This window comes from Aegilops tauschii, chromosome 1 (genome assembly GCF_002575655.3).
Source record: "Aegilops tauschii subsp. strangulata cultivar AL8/78 chromosome 1, Aet v6.0, whole genome shotgun sequence".
NCBI classification, from domain to species: domain Eukaryota; kingdom Viridiplantae; phylum Streptophyta; class Magnoliopsida; order Poales; family Poaceae; genus Aegilops; species Aegilops tauschii.
The window spans coordinates 70553222-70563442 of NC_053035.3; positions in this window are offsets into that span (position 1 = coordinate 70553222).

The window sequence follows — 10221 nt, forward strand, 5'->3', positions numbered from 1 at the left end:
ACCGGAAGAGAGGGGGAGAGGGGCCCCCTTCTTCTTCTTCTTCCTTGACCTCCTCCCTAGGTGGGAGAAGGGTTTCCCCTCTGGTAATTGGCCTCCATGGCATGGGAGGGGCGAGAGCCCCTCCGAGATTGGATCTGTCTCTCTGTCTCTCTCTGTTTCTGCGTTCTCGTCTCTGCCCTTTCACCGTTTCGTATATATATGGAGATCCGTAACTCCGATTGGATTGAAACTTTCGCCGAGATTTTTTTCTTCTGAAAATTAGCTTTCTTGCGGCCGAAGAAGAGCAGCAACCGCCTTACGGGTGGCCCACGAGGGGGGCAGGCGCGCCCAAGGGGGGCAAGCGCGCCCCCTGCCTCGTGGCCACCTCGGGCACCGTCTGGCGTTGATTCTTCTTCCCATATTCTCCAAATGTTCCAAAAATATTCTCCGTCTGTTTTTATCCCGTTTGGATTCCGTTTGATATGGGGTTTCTGTGAAACATAAAACATGCAACAAACAGGAACTGGCACTGGGCACTGGATCAATATGTTAGTCCCAAAAATAGTATAAAAAGTTGCCAAAAGTATATGAAAGTTGTACAATATTGGCATGGAACAATCAAAAATTATAGATACGATGGAGACGTATCAGCATCCCCAAGCTTAATTCTTGCTCGTCCTCGAGTAGGTAAATGATAAAAAAGATAATTTTTGATGTGGAATGCTGCCTAGCATAATCTTGATCATGTATCTAATCATGGAATGAATATTAAGACACGAGTGATTCAAAGCAATAGTCTATCATTTGACATTAAGACAATAATACTTCAAGCATACCAACCAAGCAATTATGTCTTATCGAAATAACATAGCCAAAGAAAGCTCATCCCTACAAAATCATGTAGTTTGGCTATGCTCCATCTTCACCACACAAAGCATTCAAATCATGCACAACCCCGATGACAAGCTGAGCAATTGGTTCATACTTTTTAACGTGCTTCAGCCTTTTCAACCCTCACGCAATACATGAGCGCAAGCCATGGATATAACACTATAGGTGGAATAGCATATGATGATGAAGGTTGTGTGGAGAAGACAAAAAAGATAAAGTCTCACATCGACGCGGCTAATCAACGGGCTATGGAGATGCCCATCAATTGATGTCAATGTGAGGAGTAGGGATTGCCATGCAACGGATGCACTAAGAGCTATAAGTGTATGAAAGCTCAAACTGGAAACTAAGTGGTGTGCATCCAACTTGCTTGCTCATGAAGACCTCGGGCATGTGAGGAAGCCCATCATCGGAATATACAAGCCAAGTTCTATAATGAAAATTCCCACTAGTATATGAAAGTGATAACTCAATGAGACTCTCTATATGAAGAACATAGTGCTACTTTGAAGCACAAGTGTGGTAAAAGAATAGTAACATTGCCCCTTCTCTCTTTTTCTCACATTTTTTTATTTTTCTTTTTTTGGTGGGCTTCTTTGGCCTCTTTTTTTATTTGGGCTTCTTTGGCCTCTTTTATTTATTTTTAAAGTCCGGAGTCTCATCCCGACTTATGGGGGAATCATAGTCTCCATCATCCTTTCCTCACTGGGGCAATGCTCTAATAATGATGATCATCACACTTTTATTTACTTACAACTCAATATTACAACTCGATACTAGAACAAAGATATGAGTCTATATGAATGCCTCCGGCGGTGTACCGGGATGTGCAATGATCTAGCGTAGCAATGACATCAAAAAACGGACAAGCCATGAAAACATCATGCTAGCTATCTTACGATCATGCAAAGCAATATGACAATAAATGCTCAAGTCATGTATATGATGATGATGGAAGTTGCATGGCAATATATCTCGGAATGGCGATGGAAATGCCATAATAGGTAGGTATGGTGGCTGTTTTGAGGAAGATATAATGAGGCTTATGTGTGACCGAGCGTATCATATCACGGGGTTTGGATGCACCGGCGAAGTTTGCACCAACTCTCGAGGTGAGAAAGAGCAATGCACGGTACCGAAGAGGCTAGGAATGATGGAAGGGTGAGAGTGCGTATAATCCATGGACTCACATTAGTCATAAAGAACTCGTATACTTATTGCAAAAGTTTATTAGACCTCGAAGCAAAGTACTACTACACATGCCCCTAGGGGGATAGATTGGTAGGAAAATACCATCGCTTGTCCCCGACCGCCACTCATAAGGAAGCAATGAAAGAACACCTCATGCTCCGACTTCGTTACATAACGGTTCACCATACGTGCATGCTACGGGACTTGCAAACCTCAACATAAGTATTCCTCAATTTCACAATTACTCAACTAGCACGACTCTAATATCACCACCTTTATATCGCAAAACTATTGCAAGGAATCAAACATATCATATTCAGTGATCTACAAGTTTTATGTAGGATTTTATGACTAACCATGTGAATGAGCAGTTCCTGTCATCTCTCTAAATAGATATAAGTGAAGCAAGAGAGTTTAATTCTTTCTAAAAAAATATATGCCCACGCTCTAACAAATATAAGTGAAGCAAAAGAGCATTCTACAAATGGCGGTTTTCTATGTAAAGAGAAACAGGCAATCCAAACTTCAAATGATATAAGTGAAGCACATGAAGCATTCTATAAAGCCATACTCAAAAGATATAAGTGAAGTGCAAAGAGCATTCTATAAATCAACCAAGGACTATCTCATACCAGCATGGTGCATAAAAGAAAAATGAAAACTAAATGCAAAAGACGCTCCAAGATTTGCACATATCGCATGAACGAAACGAATCCGAAAACATACCGATACATGTTGAAGAAAGAGGGGATGCCTTCCGGGGCATCCCCAAGCTTAGACGCTTGAGTCTCCTTGAATATTTACTTGGGGTGCCTTGGGAATCCCCAAGCTTGATCTCTTGCCTCTCTTCCTTCTTCTCACATCGAGACCTTCTCGATCATCGAACACTTCATCCACACAAAACTTCAACAGAAAACTCGGTAAGATCCGTTAGTATAATAAAGCAAATCACTACTCTAAATACTGTTGAAAACCAATTCATATTTTGTTTTTGCATTGTGTCTACTGTAATATAGCTTTTCCATGGCTTAATCCACTGATATAAACTGATAGTTTCATCAAAACAAGCAAACTATGCATCAAAAACAGAATCTGTCTAAAACAGAACAGTCTGTAATAATATGAACATTCAACATACTTATGGTACTTTAAAAATTCTGCCAAAATTAGTAAAAATAAAAAATTTGTATATAAATACAGTGCAAAAGGTTTCAGAACCATTTGACGTTCCAGAAAAAAATGTAAAATCGCGCACTACAGCCAAAGTTTCTGTCCGGCACCGCACAAACCAACAAGCATTGTAAACATCCTAAAGGCAAACCTTGGCACATTATTTTTATAATACAATGGAATTATACAAGGGGATAATTATTTTTGTTTAAAATTTTCTGTAATTAAGATTCACAAAGTTTCCATGGGCATGAACAAAGTTCAAGGACATCCCCCACTTTCACAATGCTCGTCTATCTCACTTTCACTTTTCTTTTTGGAAAGTTTTTGGGTTCCCATCTTTATTTTTTTGTTTTTAAACTATATAAAAGCACTCAACAGAAATAAATGACTCTCTAAAAATTCTGGGTTGTCTCCCTGGCAGCGCTTTCTTTAAAGCCATTAAGCTAGGCATATAGTGCTCAAGTAATGGATCCACCCGGATCCCAAGGTATATCAAAGCCAATTTTAATTAACAATGATTTAGTATTTAGTAGTGAGCACAAAGCAACATATATCAAGCAAAGACGAAGCCTAACTCTCTTCCTATGCATCGGCATGTCATAAAAGAACAATTCATGCACACATAGTAAAGGCCAACACATAGTATAAGCAGTTTCTTGCAATTTTATCGTGTTGGAAACATAGAGAGGTGGACATATAGTTCCTCTCTCATAATAATTGCAAGTAGGAGCAGCAAGAACATGCATATTATATCTATCAAAATCATCACATGCAACGGTAAAAGGCAACCCATGAATATAATCCTTAATAAAGGCAAATTTCTCCGATATAGTGTAGTCGGGAGAATTCAAAAAGATAATAGGACTATCATGTGTGGGTGCAGTAGCAACAATTTCATGTTTAACGTAAGGAACTATAGCAAGTTCATCTCCATAAGCATCATCCATATTGGCATCTTGGCCACAGGCATATCAAGCATCAAGTTCATCAAAAAGGGATATTTCAAGAGAATCAACGGGATCATAACAATCATCATAACAATCATCCTTCGGTAAGCACGAAGGGAAATTAAAAAATGTATGAGTTGAAGAGTTACTCTCATTAGAAGGTGGGCACGGGTAGCTAATCCGCTCTTCCTCCTTTTGTTCTTCGCTCTCCTCATCATCTTTTTCATCTAATGAGCTCACAGTTTCATCAATTTCTTCTTCCATAGATTCCTGCAAAATATTAGTCTCTTCTTGGACAGCGGAGACTTTCTCAATAAATGCATCAATATCGGAATTGAATTCATAATTGGCATAGCAATACTTAAGGATAGCTAAATTTTCAGGTCTATAAACAGCATCGTAAAGATTTTCAAACTCTTTGAACATAGATTCAATTTCATAAGCACCCATAAAAGCAACAAATTCTTCTATTTGTTCCACATCATAGTAATCATATATACCATTAGCATAAGAAGCTAAGGTTTTATTATCATTAAATTTGCATGAAAAGGGAAGGTGTGGAGACTTCATCCTAGAGCAACAAGTATAATCATATCTCAAGCATAGTTGCCTAGAATACCACTTCAACATATAAATTTGATCCCATAATAGTTTCCATTTTTGAGTCAAGCGATAATCCCTAAAGTATTCACGTTGATCCAACGTGTCTCCCATTACATAATTGAATGAGGTTTTCTCAGGATTATCAAAGTAGTACATAATATTTTTCACATAATGATCATCGAGGGTTTTAGGAGGTTCCCCATCTCCATGAGTAGCAAGTACATCTAATTTTTTGGTATTTCGTGTTCTATATCCATAACTAAAGATAAAGAACGACTAAGAACAACAAATAAAATTACTTAGTGATAAAGCAAACAAGCACACACGAGAATATTCACCCCACGCTATTGCTCCCCGGCAACGACGCCAGAAAAAGGTCTTGATAACCCACAAGTATAGGGGATCAATTGTAGCCTCTTTCAATAAGTAAGAGTGTTGAACCCAACGAGGAGCTAAAGGTAGAACAAATATTCCCTCAAGTTCTATCGACCACCGATACAACTCTACGCATGCTTAGCGTTCGCTTTACCTAGAACAAGTATGAAACTAGAAATACTTTGTAGGTGTTGTTGGATAGGTTTGCAAGAATATAAAGAGCGTGTAAATAAAAAGTAGGGGCTGTTTAGATAAAGACACAATAAAGTTAGTTTAGCGAGTGTGGAAAAGTGGTGGTAGGAGTTGTGAAATTGTCCCTAAGCAATTGACTACTTTACTAGACCGATAGCAAGTTTTATGTGGGAGAGGCCACTGCTAGCATGTCATCCCTGACTTGGAATTCTATGCACTTATGATTGGAACTATTAGCAAGCGTCCGCAACTACTAACGTTCATTAAGGTAAAACCCAACCATAGCATTAAGATATATTGGTCCCCCTTCAATCCCGTATGCATCAATTTCTATGCTAGGTTGAAGCTTCTGTCACTCTTGCCCTCCAATACATAGTCCTATCAACATACAACTAACCCTATGGTGTGATCCACGCGCGCGCTCATATGATGGGCACCAAAGGACAACAACATAACCACAAGCAAATTAAATCAATCATAGCAATTCATCAACCACCGATAGGACAACGAAAATCTACTCAGACATCCTAGGATGGCAACACATCATTGGATAATAATATGAAGCATAAAGCACCATGATCAAGCAGAGGGTACATCGGGTTGCGGGAGAGTGGACCGCTGTAGATAGAGGGGGGAAGGTGATGGAGATGTTGGTGAAGATGGCGGAGGTGTTGGTGAAGATCGCGGTGATGATGATGGTGGCCACGGCAGCGTTCCGGCGCCACCGGAAGAGAGGGGGAGTGGGGCCCCCTTCTTCTTCTTCTTCCTTGACCTCCTCCCTAGGTGGGAGAAGGGTTTCCCCTCTGGTCCTTGGCCTCCATGGCATGGGAGGGGCGAGAGCCCCTCCGAGATTGGATCTGTCTCTCTGTCTCTCTCTGTTTTTGCGTTCTCGTCTCTGCCCTTTCACCATTTCATATATATATGGAGATCCGTAACTCCGATTGGATTGAAACCTTCGCCGAGATTTTTTTCTTCTGAAAATTAGCTTTCTTGCGGCCGAAGAAGAGCAGCACCCGCCTTACGGGTGGCCCACGAGGGAGGCAGGTGTGCCCAGGGGGCAGGCGCGCCCCCTGCCTCATGGCCACCTCGGGCACCGTCTCGCGTTGATTCTTCTTCCCATATTCTCCAAATATTCCAAAAATATTCTCCGTCTGTTTTTGTCCCGTTTGGATTCCGTTTGATATGGGGTTTCTGCGAAACATAAAACATGCAACAAACAGGAACTGGCACTGGGCACTGGATCAATATGTTAGTCCCAAAAATAGTATAAAAAGTTGCCAAAAGTATACAAAAGTTGTAGAATATTGGCATGGAACAATAAAAAATTATAGATACGACGGAGACGTATCAATGTTTCAACTATGAACATAGGAAGTGTCTGACGACAAAAATGATTTTTTATGTGCGAATACTGCGAAGACGAGCGCGGCCTGTGCGACAGAAATTTCCTAATTGATGATAGGCGATTTAGCATCAAGCTGGATGAGACCTTCGAAGTGGATACAGTAAGTCACAATGACAATTCTTTTTCGTAATTAAGCATGACTTATGCTTCATTTGCTTCAACTTATAATTTTACTTTTTACTATTCTACTAGCGTATCCTTGCCATGCAAGAATTTTTGTCTTGGATAAGATAGGTTTCAGTCCTAACAAAACTATGGGGTAAAGAGAGTTTACTTGAAGATCGAGCATGGTTATACTTTCGACGTCAAATTATACAATGCAGACACCTACACCTATTTTGAATGCAAAACTTGGAAGCACTATGCAAGGCTTATGCATTTGAGCCTGACATGGTTATCACATTTGATATTCGTCCGGAAGATGATATTGAAGGTAATAGAGACATCCGGGTCGATGTGCAGACGCCTCCAGTTCTACCATTATGTGAGTTTCTCAACCATATATTTATGTCTTCGATATTGTTTATTCAAAAATAGTTGACAACTAATCTCTATTGATGACAGCTTATTTCCATTCAAGCAAACATGTCCAGCGCTTGGTAGACAGGACCGTCCACTGTCCCGGGGCTGAACTAAACTGCGAGGAGATAAGTCATTATGTTTCATGGCTTGAGGATCTTGATGCTGTAAAGAGAAATTATTTTCCTGAATTTGAAAATCTTAGTACTCAAAACGTGCGACCAATAGTGATCGTATTGAACTACGGTCACATCTATTTAGGAAAGATGGTAAGATTTTTACTATTTGTCCTCAGTGCATCTTTTGCATACATTATTTTTCAAGCTAAACTTCATTGCTAAGTATGTTACTATATGATGTTCTTCAACAGGGACTCCCGATGATAGTTATGCCTCAGTGGATCGGGACTAAAGGTCGCATATCAATGGTTAGCTTACGACCAAGACATCCTACATCACACATGAGTGCATTCAGGATTTCTAAAACTGAGGACTGCTTAATAGTGAAAGATGGAGCAAAATTGTGAACGATCGCAGAGAAGTACCAGGGGCAGCAATCAGAAGCGCAACCCACGATTAGGAGACAGGTTCATCTGCATGCTCCAATATGATGAATCAGGAGAGCTACACATGTTCTATGCTATTTTACCTGAGAGAGAGCAGTAGGAGTGATTAGCTAGTTCTTGCTCTTAGTACTTTGTCCTGATCACATGCCCATGTTCTTTGTCCTGAACTTAATCTATCTCAAAGTGTGATTTGCCTTTGTGGTCTTATGAATGCTTATAATCTCATGACCATGTTGAACTCCATGATATCTTTGCTTCTGGTACAATCGAATGTTTCTTCTTTAAGCTAGTGTTGGTGGTGTAGTGGTAATGACTATATGATGATTAAGTAGTGGTAATGATTATGATGATTATTAGCTAGTGTTGTTGGTGATGATATGATGCAAGAGTTTTTATATTAATATGATGATGATGAGTTATTATATCATTTATGAAAGAACCGCAGATTAGTTTCAACTGGATGGATCCTAGCTAAGTGATCAAGTAATATGGATTGTCAATAATCGATCCATATTACTTGATCACTTAGGATCCATCCACTTAAACTAATCCGCGGTTCTTTCACCTACTGATTTAATAACTCATTATAATGTAAATACAATCTCTAAATTAATTGGAAAACACAAAATTAAAGGAAAAATAAATAATAAAACCAAAACCCCCCAAACCTTTTAGTACCGGTAGGTGTTACAAACCGGTACTAAAGGTCTCCCCGCCCCCGGCGCTGGAACGTGCCACGTGGTGGCCCTTTAGTGACAGTTCGTGTTGAACCGGTACTAAAGGGGGGGACCTTTAGTCCCCACCCTTTAGTGCCGGTTACAGAACCGACACTAAAGGGCCTTATGAACTGGTGCTATAGCCCGGTTCTGCACTAGTGCTAACACATCGGTCCCATCGAGTTGTTCCAGTCGGCCCCACCAAGATTCCTAACGTTCACATTTTGAACTGAATCGGTCTCACCGAGTTCTTCTATTCGGTCTGACCGAGTTGGGTCAAATGTGTGTAACGGTTGGATTTGTGTGGAGGCTATATATACCCCTCCACCCCCTTCTCCATATGTGAGAGAGCCATCAGAATGTGCCTACACTTCTACTACTCATTTTCTGAGAGAGAACCACCTACTCATGTGTTGAGACCAAGATATTCCAATCCTACCACAAGAATCTTGATCTCTAGCCTTCCCCAAGTTGCTTTCCACTCAAATCATCTTTCCACCATAGCCAAATCTGTGAGAGAGAGTTGAGAGTTGGGGAGACTATCATTTGAAGCACAAGAGCAATGAGTTCATCATCAACACACCATCTATTACCTTTTGGAAGTGGTGTCTTCTAGATTGGTTAGGTGTCGCTTGGGAGCCTACGACAAGATTGTGGAGTTGAACCAAGAAGTTTGTAAGGGCAAGGAGATCGCCTACTTCATGAAGATCTACCCGAGTGAGGCAAGTCCTTCGTGGGCGATGGCCGTGGTGGGATAGACAAGGTTGCTTCTTCGTGGACCCTTCGCGGGTGGAGTCCTCCATGGACTCGCACAACCGTTACCCTTCGTGGGTTGAAGTCTCCATCAACGTGGATGTACGATAGCACCACCTATCAGAAGCACGCCAAAAATCTCTGTGTCTACATTGCGTTTGCCTTCTCCAAACCCTTCCCTTTACCTTTATATGCAATGTTTTACTTTCCGTTGCTACACTCTTAGAATTGCATGTGTAGGTTGATTGCTTGACTTGTATTAGTTGCTAAAATCTGCCAAAACTTAAAATTGGGAAAAGGTAAGATTTTTATTTGGTCAAGTAGTCTAATCACCCCCCTCTAGACCACTTTCAACCCTACAAGTGGTATCAGAGTTTTGGTCTCCATTTGCCTTGATTTCCATAACTCTTGTGATCATAGCCTTGGTTTCACAACCTAGGAGAGTATGGCATCTAGCAAGCGAAATTACCACCGTAGAGGTCCTTACTTTGATGGTACTAATCTTGCTAGTTGGAAGCATAAGATGAAAATGCATATTCTTGGTCATAACCCCGCCGTTTGGGCTATTGTGCGCATTGGCTTGCATGGTGATTTCTTCGAGGATGGAAAAGAACAGGATCGTGAAGCGTCCGCAGAAGAAATGAAGATGATGCAATACAATGCTCAAGCTTGCGATATTCTCTTCAATGGATTGTGCCCCGAAGAATTCAACAAAATCAGCCGCCTTGAGAATGCAAAGGAAATTTGGGATACTTTGGTTGATATGCATGAAGGTACCGAGTCTATCAAGGAATCTAAATTGGATGTGCTTCAAAGTCAACTTGACAAGTTCAAGATGAAGGATGGTGAAGGAGTCGCTGAGATGTACTCTAGGCTTGCTCTCATCACAAATGAGATTGCCGGCTTAGGAAG